Raw genomic sequence first — 15,315 nt, 5'->3', positions numbered from 1 at the left:
ACTCAGTGCGTCTTTCCGCTTTCCTTAATAGTCGTTAGATTGAAAACAAATCGGATGGCTGGGGTGAGAGTGACGCGGATCGCTAAATGAAAGTATTAGCGGCGACAGCCAGCAATAGCGGCGACACGTAACGCGTCATTTACATGTCGCCGCTATTGCTGGCTGTCGCCGCTAAAGGCGTCGCCGCTATAGATTTGTTTTCTTGTAGTGTTCAACATTGTTATTCGTTATGTACCAATTTTGTGATTTCATTTTGTTACATTTTTATCTTATATATCTAAATAAAATCATTCAAAGTTATATATCTGAATCGGTTAACCTTCAACTAGTAGTTTAATATAATCTCTGTAACACAATATCTACACAATATCTAGACGAATCAAAAATGTCTTAACCGAACCCTACATTCTATACACTACTAGAAACAAGGGTTTTAGAGACGGAAGTATCCGTCGCTAAATGTTGTTTGTGATGGATCAGCGACGGATTCACTCCATAGGTAATTAATAGGTGGCTAATTTCTCAGCGAGGGTTTTAGCGACGAAGAGGTTTTTCCTTGCGACAAATGTAGCGACATAATAGCCGTCGCTAAATGTCACTCAATACATTTACTCAGGGCATTACAGACAAAATTTGATAAAGTCATTCTGTCGCTGTTCTGTCACAAATTTCCGTGATCAGTTTTTTTTTTCGTAGCAAATCCCTTGCAAAATTCATATACTGATTTTTTTTTCGTCGCGGATCTGTCGCAAACTTTAGACATGGTTTTTTTCCATAGCTAATCTCTTGCAAAATTTTAATTTTTTTTTATTCCGTTGCTGGTCCGTCACAAACTTTAGACATGATATTTATTCCTTAGCTAATCCCTCACAAAATTGATGCATTAAAATACTTTTTATATTCTCACAAATCCGTCGCGAACTTGTAATATCACTTTTTTTTTATGATTCTAAAAGAAAAAAATACTACAATCATCAAATTTTTATACTAAAAATCATCAAATAACGATACAACCAAACATTACAATACACAAATTATCAAAGTTTACCAAAGTATTATTCAAAAAACATCCAAAACCAAAACTATCCATATAACATCAAACTCCTAAAGGTTTAACTTCAAAATAACATTTTAGCATCAAGAAATCCAAAGTATGCATCGGGAAATGAGTTTTGACAAAACATAACTTCAAAATAACATTTTAGCTGCTCTCTTCATTTCATGTCCATCCAATCATCTTCGGTTCTCATTCCTATAAAACATTATTCAAAACAATCAAAAGTATCAAATACAAAAGGTTAACAAGTCATTCAAAAACATCAAATACTAATGGTTAACATCATATTACCTCTAATTTTCAATTTCCCATCATATTTTGCAAGGTTGTATACATCTTCTCTATTGCTTCATATTTTGCATCAATTTGTTGTTGTTTGGCATCTATTGCTGCAACTTTGGCATCCATTTCCAAAAATATATTACAAAACTTTGTCATTGTGGTTTATTAAAAAAAATACATTAATGTGGGCAAAATGATAATTTTACCAGGATTGGATATGCTCTAACAAAAAACCATAAGGGAAAAATGTAAATTCCATGGTCCCTAAACGATGACCATATCAAAAAAAAAAAAATTGTTGCTAGATCATGGAAAAATGACCATCTTATCCCCCCCAGGCCCTTATCAAAATTCTATTAAAAATACAAAATTTAGGGCAAATTTGTAATTTTACCATATAAATCCAAAACAATATGAAACCAGCGGCAAACAAAACAGAGCACAGATCACTTCAAGATTCTTCAATAAAAGAAAGGCAAACCAGGGGTAAAATGGTCCGAAAAGAGAAAAGCAAACCAGGGGCAAACAAAATGAACATGAAAAGAGACATGGTAAAGAAAAGAAAATCGACATAAATTGAATTTCCTGCAAGCAGAGGAGTATATGTGCCCACATGTTTCTTGACAAAATCTACAACCTACACATCATATCAAGTGTTTATTAAACAATACTAATTCTTGACAGAAAGTGGAAATAAAAATACAAAAAAGCTAACTTTATTTTCCCTATTTGGAAAATTTTCAAGTAAGCTAAACAATTAGCAACTATTATAAATTAATAATGTTGATTTATAATTTACATGATTCCCTATGTTATGTACAATATAGTTGTTTTCATAAAAAGTAATTAAGGACAAGAGTTAGATTACCATGACATGGCTTAAAACTAAATTCTATTAAAACGTAACAATACTTTAATATAAATCAATGAAAAAATAGATAAAAGTAAATTGTTGTTTCTACATCCAAGATTTGTTACTTAGCATGTAATTGATATCTATGACACCTGAAGTATAAGTATAAGAGTAAGTAAATTGGCTTAAAACTATAGTCTAGGGCTGTTTTGTAAATAGGGAAATGACTTTGACCCATACAGAAAGATACGTGTAAGTGATTTGCAATCAAGGTTAAGGGTTGAAACCACTTGCACCGAAATATTACAGTCGAATAATCATATGGATATTGCACCTCCATAATCTCTTCTAACTGGCCATAATATTTCTCTCCATTCTCACCAACCGCTAGAACCCCAGAGTTTTGCGTTTGGCGTTGTGCATCACGACTAAGTACCATAAACCTAACACCGTTGACTCTGCACGCAGTGTAAGTATAAACATCCATTTGTGAACCCATTGAAAGGGCTGACAACTCTTTGTGGAATTCAGGAGAGTTTTCTTTTTCCATCTGATAAACCTATTAAACATATGTTGATTTGTTATGTATTCTTGATTTATTAAATTTATGAAAGATATTTGTTTGTTAATTATGATTACCTTTTCAAGAAACCAGTTGAGAAATTTGGTCTTTTCGTCACTTTCAGGATGTTCAAATTTGAATTTTCCATATTGATGAAATATATATATATATATATATATATATATATATATATATATATAAAATTGATGAATGGAAAAAAGTAACAATAAATAATGAAAGATAATTAAAAGTAAGAACACTTACTCAATGTATTGTCTGACTTCTTGACAACTATTCAATATAAACCAATCAATATTACGTTTCTCTTTTATATCAAGATGTTTGATTTGTGTTGCGCTCGTCGGTCGACACTTGGACTCAAGCATCCAAAACTTTGTATACATTTGATTTTATAAAGGTAACTTAATTTGATTCTAAAGGTAAATTAATTAGATTTTATAATTAATTTAATATTTTCTTTTTTGTTATTAGTTTAATTTATTTAACTAACTTTATTTTAATTTTAATTTATTAAACTAACTTTATTTTATTTTAATTTTAACATTAACTTGATTTTACAACTAATTTATTATTTTTTTAATGTTTTTTTAAATTAATTTAAATTTATTCTATAATTAAATTAAAATTACTAGAAGTACGTTGCTATTAATAACCTAATTAAAGCTAAAGTTGTAATGACCAACATTAAGTTGGCCAAACATTAAGTCACTAAAAGTATGTTGCTATTAAGTTGGCCAAACATTAAGTCACTAACAAAATTAAGCACTTTGAAACCATATACAATACATTACTAGAAGTAAGTTGCTATTAATAACCTAATTAAGTCAAATGTATACATCTAATTTGCATATTTCAATTTCATCCAATTTCATACAATTAAGTCAAATGTATATATTCAATTTACTATTCCAATTTCATACAAATATATACATCTAAGTTTCATGTTAAGGCAATGTGGTATAACTTTCATCCAATTTCATCCAATTTCATACAAATATATACAAATATATACATCTAAATTTCATCCAATTTCATATAAATATATACATATACATGTCAAATTTTTTTTTTGATACTTCAATGTAATCTAAACATAACTATCAAATTATACACAAAATGCATAATAAAACTCCAACAAATGTGAAAAAAACACACAATCCAACAAAATACATACAATCCAACAAAATGCATAACCAATTCATATATCAAAATACAAACATAATCACTCAACAAACTTGAAAAATACTCACTATTTATCATCTAAAACAGAAAAATCGTAAAAAAGTTGAGAAATTCGACCTTGGTTGGGTCAATTTCGGAATTTTGGCTAAATGTTGAACTTGGTTGGGGTTGTGGCGGTTTTGTGGCTGCCTTGAGGGAAGGAGAAGCTAGCACCGGTCCAAGAAACAATGTCTAGTCCACCAAGTTGGAAAATTTGTGTGATATTGATGAAAAATCGACAGAAAAACGAGAGGAAAATGGGTGAATGAGAAGCTATGAATGGCAGAAAGGTAAGCTGTTCAGGGGATATCTGCGTTTAGCATTAGCGGCGAAGCGTATTAGCGGCGATGCAAGGGCAATAGTGGCGACATTAAGGTATTAGCGGCGACAAACGGAGGGAAAACTCAGTGCGTCTTTCCGCTTTCCTTAATAGTCGTTAGATTGAAAACAAATCGGATGGCTGGGGTGAGAGTGACGCGGATCGCTAAATGAAAGTGTTAGCGGCGACAGCCAGCAATAGCGGCGACACGTAACGCGTCATTTACATGTCGCCGCTATTGCTGGCTGTCGCCGCTAAAGGCGTCGCCGCTATAGATTTGTTTTCTTGTAGTGTTCAACATTGTTATTCGTTATGTACCAATTTTGTGATTTCATTTTGTTACATTTTTATCTTATATATCTAAATAAAATCATTCAAAGTTATATATCTGAATCGGTTAACCTTCAACTAGTAGTTTAATATAATCTCTGTAACACAATATCTACACAATATCTAGACGAATCAAAAATGTCTTAACCGAACCCTACATTCTATACACTACTAGAAACAAGGGTTTTAGAGACGGAAGTATCCGTCGCTAAATGTTGTTTGTGATGGATCAGCGACGGATTCACTCCATAGGTAATTAATAGGTGGCTAATTTCTCAGCGAGGGTTTTAGCGACGAAGAGGTTTTTCCTTGCGACAAATGTAGCGACATAATAGCCGTCGCTAAATGTCACTCAATACATTTACTCAGGGCATTACAGACAAAATTTGATAAAGTCATTCTGTCGCTGTTCTGTCACAAATTTCCGTGATCAGTTTTTTTTTTCGTAGCAAATCCCTTGCAAAATTCATATACTGATTTTTTTTTCGTCGCGGATCTGTCGCAAACTTTAGACATGGTTTTTTTCCATAGCTAATCTCTTGCAAAATTTTAATTTTTTTTTATTCCGTTGCTGGTCCGTCACAAACTTTAGACATGATATTTATTCCTTAGCTAATCCCTCACAAAATTGATGCATTAAAATACTTTTTTTATTCTCACGAATCCGTCGCGAACTTGTAATATCACTTTTTTTTATGATTCTAAAAGAAAAAAATACTACAATCATCAAATTTTTATACTAAAAATCATCAAATAACGATACAACCAAACATTACAATACACAAATTATCAAAGTTTACCAAAGTATTATTCAAAAAACATCCAAAACCAAAACTATCCATATAACATCAAACTCCTAAAGGTTTAACTTCAAAATAACATTTTAGCATCAAGAAATCCAAAGTATGCATCGGGAAATGAGTTTTCACAAAACATAACTTCAAAATAACATTTTAGCTGCTCTCTTCATTTCATGTCCATCCAATCATCTTCGGTTCTCATTCCTATAAAACATTATTCAAAACAATCAAAAGTATCAAATACAAAAGGTTAACAAGTCATTCAAAAACATCAAATACTAATGGTTAACATCATATTACCTCTAATTTTCAATTTCCCATCATATTTTGCAAGGTTGTATACATCTTCTCTATTGCTTCATATTTTGCATCAATTTGTTGTTGTTTGGCATCTATTGCTGCAACTTTGGCATCCATTTCCAAAAATATATTACAAAACTTTGTCATTGTGGTTTATTAAAAAAAATACATTAATGTGGGCAAAATGATAATTTTACCAGGATTGGATATGCTCTAACAAAAAACCATAAGGGAAAAATGTAAATTCCATGGTCCCTAAACGATGACCATATCAAAAAAAAAAAAAATGTTGCTAGATCATGGAAAAATGACCATCTTATCCCCCCCCAGGCCCTTATCAAAATTCTATTAAAAATACAAAATTTAGGGCAAATTTGTAATTTTACCATATAAATCCAAAACAATATGAAACCAGCGGCAAACAAAACAGAGCACAGATCACTTCAAGATTCTTCAATAAAAGAAAGGCAAACCAGGGGTAAAATGGTCCGAAAAGAGAAAAGCAAACCAGGGGCAAACAAAATGAACATGAAAAGAGACATGGTAAAGAAAAGAAAATCGACATAAATTGAATTTCCTGCAAGCAGAGGAGTATATGTGCCCACATGTTTCTTGACAAAATCTACAACCTACACATCATATCAAGTGTTTATTAAACAATACTAATTCTTGACAGAAAGTGGAAATAAAAATACAAAAAAGCTAACTTTATTTTCCCTATTTGGAAAATTTTCAAGTAAGCTAAACAATTAGCAACTATTATAAATTAATAATGTTGATTTATAATTTACATGATTCCCTATGTTATGTACAATATAGTTGTTTTCATAAAAAGTAACTAAGGACAAGAGTTAGATTACCATGACATGGCTTAAAACTAAATTCTATTAAAACGTAACAATACTTTAATATAAATCAATGAAAAAATAGATAAAAGTAAATTGTTGTTTCTACATCCAAGATTTGTTACTTAACATGTAATTGATATCTATGACACCTGAAGTATAAGTATAAGAGTAAGTAAATTGGCTTAAAACTATAGTCTAGGGCTGTTTTGTAAATAGGGAAATGACTTTGACTCATACAGAAAGATACGTGTAAGTGATTTGCAATCAAGGTTAAGGGTTGAAACTTGAAGACACTGAAGCTGCTGTTTTATCACATGAATCTAATGATCCTTCTGCAATGCTGAAAGAGAAGTCGAAAAGAAGGAAGAACAAAGCTAAGAGAGTTAAAGACAAGAAGGTTGATTGCAGCATTGGTTTGGTAAGAGAGTTAATGTTTTTTTTTTGGAAGGAATGGAATCTGTCTAAAGAGTTGGCATTAAAGGAATTGGAATTGGAATTGAAATTGAAACTTTTCTTGTGAAATTGTAGGGTTAAAAGGGTATTTTAGTATTTGTTTAATGAGAAAGAAATGTTGGAGTTTGTGAGTTCCGATTGAATTGAGTTTCATTCATATGCCATTGAATTGAAATTGAAATACCCTTTTTTGATGAGTAACAACATATTAATTAGTATTTGTTAACTTTTATTGGTAGATATTCAATAATTAACAATAATAATAATAATAATAATGTTATTGAAGGTATGGAAAGTTGCTGAGGCTCCAACAAATGATAAATTTCAGTACACATATTTTGCACATAAAGTAAAGAAGCTATCTGCACCATATTCCCTCTTACAACTTGACAGATATGCCCTTGAGATGGGTGACATGTTAAAAGCTAGTTCAGAAAAAGCATGTAAGACGTAAATGCCCTCCAAAACGTTGAAAAGTACCATGAAACTTATGTTTTTTTTTCTTTTGGGAAAGTCTGGAAGAGATACAAAGGGCTGAAAAAAGAATAAGAGAAACAAAGGGGAAATAATTTGTGCCAAAGTGGTTTGACATGACGGACCAAATTGCTCCTACACCAAAGAAGAGCTGAAGCTGATAAGTCAAGTAGTGTTGAAGATGTTACCTACACCAAAGTGGTTTGGAAATGTTGCTCAAACTGATTGACTCATCATAACTTTCTCTCTCTTTAATTTCGACATAAAAATGTTTTTTTTTTTACTTTTTCTTTTTCAAGTAGTAGATTTGTTTGAAAGTTTTGGTGGTTTTGTGACTTGGTAAGATTGTAATTGTATTAAATGCTTGTGTCACAAGTAGTAGATAAAAAAAACTTGTTAGTAGTTATGAAGCTTTTGCTATATACTTAATCCTTATAAAGGATATATTATTCAACTCAATCAGATGTTGAGATATGTTTCAAATGGGGATTCACCATAAGGGATTCCCAACATATCAATGATAGTATACTTATTATGTATATAATCTCTATTTCAAACAAATGTGGGTCACTTAATAAAAAATAGAGATTATAAGCACACTTTATAATATTTTAATAAATTAAAAACATAATAAACATTGTTATAATCAAACTTTTATAAAACAAACTTTTTAATATCTTATAATATCTTACAAACGGAAATTAAAATACATAATTTTTCAAACATAATACTAATAAAAAAAGGACGTAAGGGGGTTCCTTTAAAAGTAAAAATAAATAAAAACTCATCAAAAAGGGGTATTTCTTTCTCATTAAACAAATACTAATAAAAAAAAAGGGTTCCTTTAAAATTTAAATACATAATTTTTAATATCATATAATATCTGTCTAAAGAGTTCCGATTGAATTGAAATTGAAACTTTTCTTGTGAAATTGTAGGGTTAAAAGGGTATTTTAGCCCATATACAACTGTCCTGTTTAACTGCTTAGCCCGTTAAGTCAAAAAAGAAACAACCCCTCAATTAGAAAATAAAATTTTAATCTAATTAAAAATCATGAAATTCCTCAATTGTTAAAATATTTATAAAGAAAATGGGTTTTACCACATTTTATAATTTCAGAAACTTGAGTAATGGAAGGTATCAGATTCCATTCCATCAAGCAAAACAAACAACTTTTCTTAATTCCAATGGAATGAAACTTTTCATTCATTTTTTAATTCCACCACACCAAACACTACCTAAGTTTTTATAAAATTAAAAACCAAACATATATAAAATAAAAAATAAAAAAATAAAAAAATAAAAAAGTGAAGGGTATCATACCGCCCTTGCCTATTGAACTACAATCCCAGGGATATAAGAAGAGATCTAACAGAAAATTTGGCTTCTTTTTTATTCTCTCTTATCAGGTATTTCTTAAGAACAAGAGGGTTCTACCATTTGATAGTATATTGGCGAATTTTTGGGCCGAGCTGGATTTGAACCAGCGTAGACATATTGTCAACGAATTTACAGTCCGTCCCCATTAACCACTCGGGCATCGACCCAACGCCTAATTAGACGTTCCATAATCAACTTCCTTTCGTCTACCAGGCGGACTTGACAATAAATGGTATCTGCTGAAGGTGTCCCAAGAAGATTAGGTATTAATTCCAACGAATGAACAACACTTTTATCAAGGAAAAGTGGTTTTCCAGTTAATACTTCTGCAAATGTACACTGTAATTAAAAAGGTTACAATTAATTATTTAAATAGATAAAAAAACACATAATTGGGTTATCAGAAAAACATAAAAGTGTTCATGATAGCAATTAAAGATTGATTTTAGATCTAAAATTAACTAAAATTAGATAGAAAATGGAATTAACAGTGTTCAAGATTGACTCAAAGAACTTGGAAAAACATAAGGGTATATCTGGAAATGAACCATGACTAGGTAAATATAAGCTTTAAAATAGAATGTGAAACCGAGGAAGAGTTGTGGAAGCAATATGGAATTTTATTCTAGTTTACTGGTATTTATAGTATTAAGGTGCATTCAGGTTGTTATTAGGGAAACTCACAGCAAAATGGAAATCCCATGTCTTCTCTAACTGGGGTTCAAATTCTCAACAAACTATGATGAATTCAATGCAGCCCACTTCTAGTCTTGACCCAAGTCAAAGTATGAGTGGAAGTGGGGCCTAACAAGTGAACATGAATCCTATGGGTTCCCTACAGCCGAACCCAAACATGCTTCATATTAAACAACAAGAACAGCTTCTTCAAAGCCAACAACTGAAGCAATTTCAAAATCGCGAAATGCTGCAACAATTTCTTCAGAAACAAGAACAACAACAACAATTCAGACAACAGGGGACTCAAGTTAACCAAATGACTCAGCTTCATGATATCAAAACACAGACAACAACATCAACAAATGGGCGGTGTGAAACCGGGGACTTTTCAACAGGTGGCGAGACAGCGGGCGGGGTACCACCAACAATTGAAGCTAGGTGGCAATCCGTTTTCACCTCAGTTAATCCCAGGTGGGGTCCCCACAAATTTCTCGACACGCTTCTCCACAGATTGAGGGACATAATATGTTTAAACCTACTAACTCGCCTTTTACTGTTCCTTCACCTTCAACTCCTGGAGCTTATCCTTTACCAGGGGATTTAATGGGTGGTGTTGGTGTGTCAACTTTGAGTTAATGTATGTGTGTATGTTTATGTGTCTGTGTATATCTCTCAGTGTAAGAGCATAAGGCTTTTTATGGTCATACCAAATTGCATTAATTTCTTTGAATTCCATATGCTGTATATTCAGAGAGGAATAGAAGTTGAAAGACTCCAATGGCTATCAGAGTAATAATGCCCTTGGCTATTTACCTCTAATTCACTCAAACATTTCAGACTAACTAGCATTGTGATTGGAGCTTGCAATATTACGCCCAAAACACCTTGGAATTTTCCAGCTTTAACAACTTTGCATATCAGGGGCATTGTATTATGTGGAGGAATGACGATTGAAAAAGGAAAAAAATGGAGAAATTAAACCCTAACGTAATATATTGTGCAACTAAATCAAACCTAACCTAATATATGACTAAAGCAAATAAAATCAAGAGATTTACCTGAATCGGAAGTTAACGAAGAATAATTTCAGATTTTAAAATTGTGAAGGCTGTCAGAATCAGAAGCCACAATGGTCCGTTCTTGTCGTCATCTGTTTGAACAGAGAGGGTGAAATTAGGTTAAGCAAGCTGCAACTCGAGAGTGTCGTCAATTTCAGATTTGGGTGAGAGCGTGTTCAATTGGAGTGACAAATCTGATTTGGGACAGAAGAAAACTTACACAACGTTTGGAATTGGAGCGTCAATTTTAGCGAGAGATCGTCAATGTTAAAAACATAGCGTGCATATGCTCTGTCGGTATTCTCTCGCTAAACACGTACCAGATGGCCAAAAAGTCGATCTTTTTTTTTTCCCTCGTTGAACCCTCGCCAAATGCCTTCGTTTTCCATCAATTACCGAGGGATAAGAGCACGTCGATAAATACGTGAGATCTGTAGTTGATCCCACGCTAAACACTCTCTAATATGCTAAATGTTGAATAAATAAAATAATTATTTAAACCATGGCAGATCTCTCGTAATTCCCTCTCAATAAGCCTAAAATTTGCTACAGATTTAACCCCTCTCTAAATCCGTTGTTGAAACTCAAGTTTCTAGTAGTATATAGACCATTAATAGATTGAAATCGTTGGGCACTAATCATTCAAGTTTTATAAATAAAAAAAAAAACCCTCCAACATTGTTACTAAAAAACGCTAAAGTGCATGTACAAAAACAATTTTACCTCTCCTTTTTACTTTGTAATAAAATGTGGCAATGAAACCAAGTTTATGGTATAACTAAGCGAATTTATGGGTGTTGGGTATTATAAAATTATATGGTTAGTCACATTAACTACAAAATAATAATTCCAACATTATATTGATATATAAAACAATGTTAATGTCATTAGAACCCAACAAAGTTTTACTTTTGATTTTAAATAGTCACCAAAGTTTTTTTTTATTACCTGTTAATGTGGCTTCATGTTACAAAAAGATCCCTAATTAAATCCATTTACACCACCACCCCTGCGTCATTTCACTCCTCTTTCCACCATCACCTATCTCTGTAGTGTACACCACAAGTGGGTTCACATTCACTATAAACACAATAGCTTCAATAACAGGGCCAAAACCACCATCATCAACAACAATAACTGACCATTATTGCGTCACTGGAACTGATCCGATTCATATTATTATCAAGCCTTCTTCATCTAAATCATCTCCGATGTCGATGAATTTTGGATTCAAAAGTTGTAAGAAGGTTTAATCGAGGGGTTGATCAGAGGATTGTTTCCCAATCTAATACCAGTTGCATTATGTTTACAAATTAAACTAGGCATTAGGGTTTGGAATTAAGATACGATCATACATTCATACAAATATGTTCAAGGTTAGCTAATAATACTGTGATTTAGACTCAATTTCTTGGTCGAAAGTAACTTATGAGGTCCAACAAAGAGAAATGACAGATGATGATTTTCATCTACCAACCTGGTTGATGAATTTTGTATCATGAGAGTAGGTGAACCAACGTTCTTTTCTTCATTCTTTCTCCAATTTGGTGTTATATATATATATATATATATATATATATATATATATATATATATATATATATATATATATATATATATATATATATATATATATATATATATATATATATATATATATATATTCAATGTTGCTCTTCTATGTCACATGGTGAAATTTGGGGAAAATCAGCTTGCTTTCTCGTTCAATGAATGTGTTTGGTAGCTTGTCATTACCAGTTTGGGAAGAAATATGTAGTTTGAGAGAAAAGTAGATGCAAGCTTTTGCCAAAAGAAAATGGTATGTTATTGCTTATTTGTTCGATTGATCATGATTGTGTTAATTCTGAATACGATTAATCTAACTAACTTGGATCTTAGATGGAATAATTGGGCTGAAAAGCATTCTTTATAGTCGACCAGGTGGAAGCATGTATAGACGATTGGCAATCTTTCTGATTTTGGGGTTCAAATCCCATATCCAACATTCGGACTGCTTCATCTTACTCTATATGCTATAGATCTTGCCAGTTAAACATCCAGGAGTTGCGACTAAAATGTCCAGATGTTGATTTTTTACAATTTTTTTGGAAGCTAATGTACACAAGGCAATGTTCATGTCAACATAAACTTTGACCTTCACTACTAGAAAACTGGTACAATAGCTACAGCACAATCCGTAGCTATTCCGTAGCTATAAGCGGATAGCTACAGAAAAATGTCTGTAGCATAATGGCCCATGGGAAAATTATAGCTACGGATTAGCTACGGAGTAGCTACGGAATTTTCCGTAGCTACCATAGCTACGGAATAGCTACGGAAATAAATAGCTACGGATTTCTACTCAATAGCTACCGAATTGAATAGCTACAGAATAGCTACGAAAGTTGATAGCTACGGAATAGCTACGGATTTTTTGTAGGTAATCCGTAGCTAATTACTTTTTATTAAAAAAAAACAATAAAAAATTATAAAGAAATCTAGTTTTTTTCTGTCCAAAATATTGAAAAAACCCATTACATTAAACTTAAAATAATATTGAAATTCAACTACAAAACAAATATCATTATAATAAAACTAATAAACCTAAAAAAGTATCAAATACAAATACATATTACTAATTAACATTGTCTAATGATACACATAATAAGTGTCAACTACAAATGTTTAAATAAGTGCTTACAAAATAAAATTGAAATTTTTTTGATGGATTACTTGGCAAAGGAAGTATCAAACTAACAACGTGCAAGCTTGCCTGAAAAATATAAAAACAAGTATCAATTACTAATTGAAAGAATGTGCAACTGTTATTTAGTTACAATAAGTTAGTTATAAATTTCTTTTAGCATATAAAAGAAATCATATCATGCAAGCGATGTTAATAATACTGTGGGAATTTTTTATCATGGTAACTAATATTCATACCATTCAAACTAATTTTAACACATGAATGCTAACAGATACAAAATATCATCTAACAAACGTCGTTTTTTTCGCTCCATTTTTTTCACACCTCTATTATACATGATTATCTATATTTTCACCAATTTATAGCTATTAATATCATTTATAAAGGCGTGTATACATACGAGATCCATTGCTCGTTTAGTGGTTTAACACTATAATGCTTATGAATACGTTCACATACATCTTACAAACACGTATACATACACATATACACGTACACATATACCACAACTCATTCATGTATATAAATATATATATACAAACATAATCCATCAGAAGTTTGTGAAAAGTATAGACATTACAATGTTAAACTGTGAAACGAGTAGTTGATCTTGAAAGGGCACACGACTTTATGAACGATATTAATAGCTATAGGTTGGTGAAAATATAGATAATCATCTATAGTAGAGGTGTGAAAAAAAAGGAAACGAAAAAAACGACGTTTGATGCCCGAAAAATCAAAAATAAGAAAAATCCGTAGCTAATTCGTAGCTACTTAGCTACGGATTAGCTACGAAATTCTAACGGAAAGCATACTCCGTAGCTAATCCATAGGTAAATATTATTTGTAGGTATCCCGTAGCTATTCCGTAGTTAATTAGCTACGAATGGCTACGGACTGACGTCCGTAGCTATTCCGTAGCTATTCCGTTACTAAATTAGGGCATCCCATTCTATAGTTAACCAGTAGCAATTCCGTAGCTAATTAGCTACGGAAATTTTCCGTAGCTATTTTCCGTAGGAAAACCCCATTTTTCTAGTAGTGCTTTTCAAGTAAAAGTCCACATCATCTTGGATTACCGGATGACTCCTTCAAGTCTTACAAAAGGATCTGAGTAACATATATTTCTTAACTTTAATTGCTTAGATTGCACAAAAAAATAGTTTAGGGACCTTTTAAAATCAAAGGAAAAACTTTGTTGGGTTTTAATGACATTAACCCTATTAAATAATAAGCCGCTTTTAACAATATGATAAGATAAACATATACTCTACTTAAATTTTGCAATGACATCTACACAAAGTTTATCTATGAATAATTATAAATATTATTTTGATTTAGTGTTTTTTTAACGATTATTATGATTAATTAATTTAAAGTATATTGTAACACCTAGGATTTCATTCGATGTACACCCAGAAAAATTCATTTATCATTTAAAAGTTTACAATAATTTTGGTGTACATTAGTACTCCAGAATACAAATGGTTATCACAAGGATCATATCGGCCTCAAGTAAAGGATCGAACTTGGCGTCACAATAATATACCTGCAAAACAAATCATCATAACAACATAAGCATCATGGCTTAGTGAATAATAACTACTAAAACATAATGAGATAAATCATATAAATCACATTATAAGTTATTTCTCACTTATGTAATAATTAATTTATATAACTGGTGGTATTATTATAACCAACCTCTTAGTAACATTTTATCACTCCTCAAAATCTATCTCTAAATCAGTAATCTATTTCTCAATCAATAACATATCTCTCATTCGTAATCACTTTCCCGATTAACGATCTCTCTCTCTCTCTCTCTCTCTCTCTTACAAATAATCTATCAATTATAATTTATCTTTCAATTAATATTGTGTCTCTCAATTCATGATCTAATTCTAATCAATGATCTATCTCCCAATCATACTATCTCTCTGTATTAAGATCTATCTCTTTAAATGAGAA

General features: G+C 31.6%; 2 long non-coding RNA genes and 1 other non-coding gene across 6 annotated transcripts; all 3 read right to left on the bottom strand.

The window, feature by feature from the left end:
• Nucleotides 1-963: 963 nt before the first annotated feature.
• LOC128133084 (uncharacterized) lies at nucleotides 964-2,425 on the bottom strand. Its single transcript, XR_008231282.1, has 2 exons — nucleotides 1,349-2,425; nucleotides 964-1,252 (listed from the first exon to the last, which is right to left on the bottom strand). It is a non-coding gene; the product is annotated as an uncharacterized LOC128133084 (long non-coding RNA).
• A 2,935-nt stretch (nucleotides 2,426-5,360) lies between these two features.
• Nucleotides 5,361-11,087, bottom strand: LOC111918453 (uncharacterized). 4 transcript variants are annotated; one of them, XR_006189573.2, is made up of 5 exons: nucleotides 10,858-11,087; nucleotides 10,638-10,729; nucleotides 8,845-9,240; nucleotides 5,746-5,843; nucleotides 5,361-5,649 (listed from the first exon to the last, which is right to left on the bottom strand). It is a non-coding gene; the product is annotated as an uncharacterized LOC111918453 (long non-coding RNA). The 4 variants fall into 4 exon arrangements; XR_002859230.3 differs by having other exon boundaries at nucleotides 8,959-9,240; nucleotides 10,858-11,085; XR_002859229.2 differs by having other exon boundaries at nucleotides 5,746-5,849; nucleotides 8,959-9,240; nucleotides 10,858-11,083.
• On the bottom strand, nucleotides 8,985-9,068 carry TRNAY-GUA (transfer RNA tyrosine (anticodon GUA)). The gene has a single exon. It is a non-coding gene; the product is annotated as a tRNA-Tyr (tRNA).
• Nucleotides 11,088-15,315: the final 4,228 nt, after the last annotated feature.

This window comes from Lactuca sativa, chromosome 3 (genome assembly GCF_002870075.4).
Source record: "Lactuca sativa cultivar Salinas chromosome 3, Lsat_Salinas_v11, whole genome shotgun sequence".
Taxonomy (NCBI): domain Eukaryota; kingdom Viridiplantae; phylum Streptophyta; class Magnoliopsida; order Asterales; family Asteraceae; genus Lactuca; species Lactuca sativa.
The sequence above is the reverse complement of the archived record's forward strand: the minus strand, read 5'-3'. Positions and strand labels throughout refer to the sequence as shown.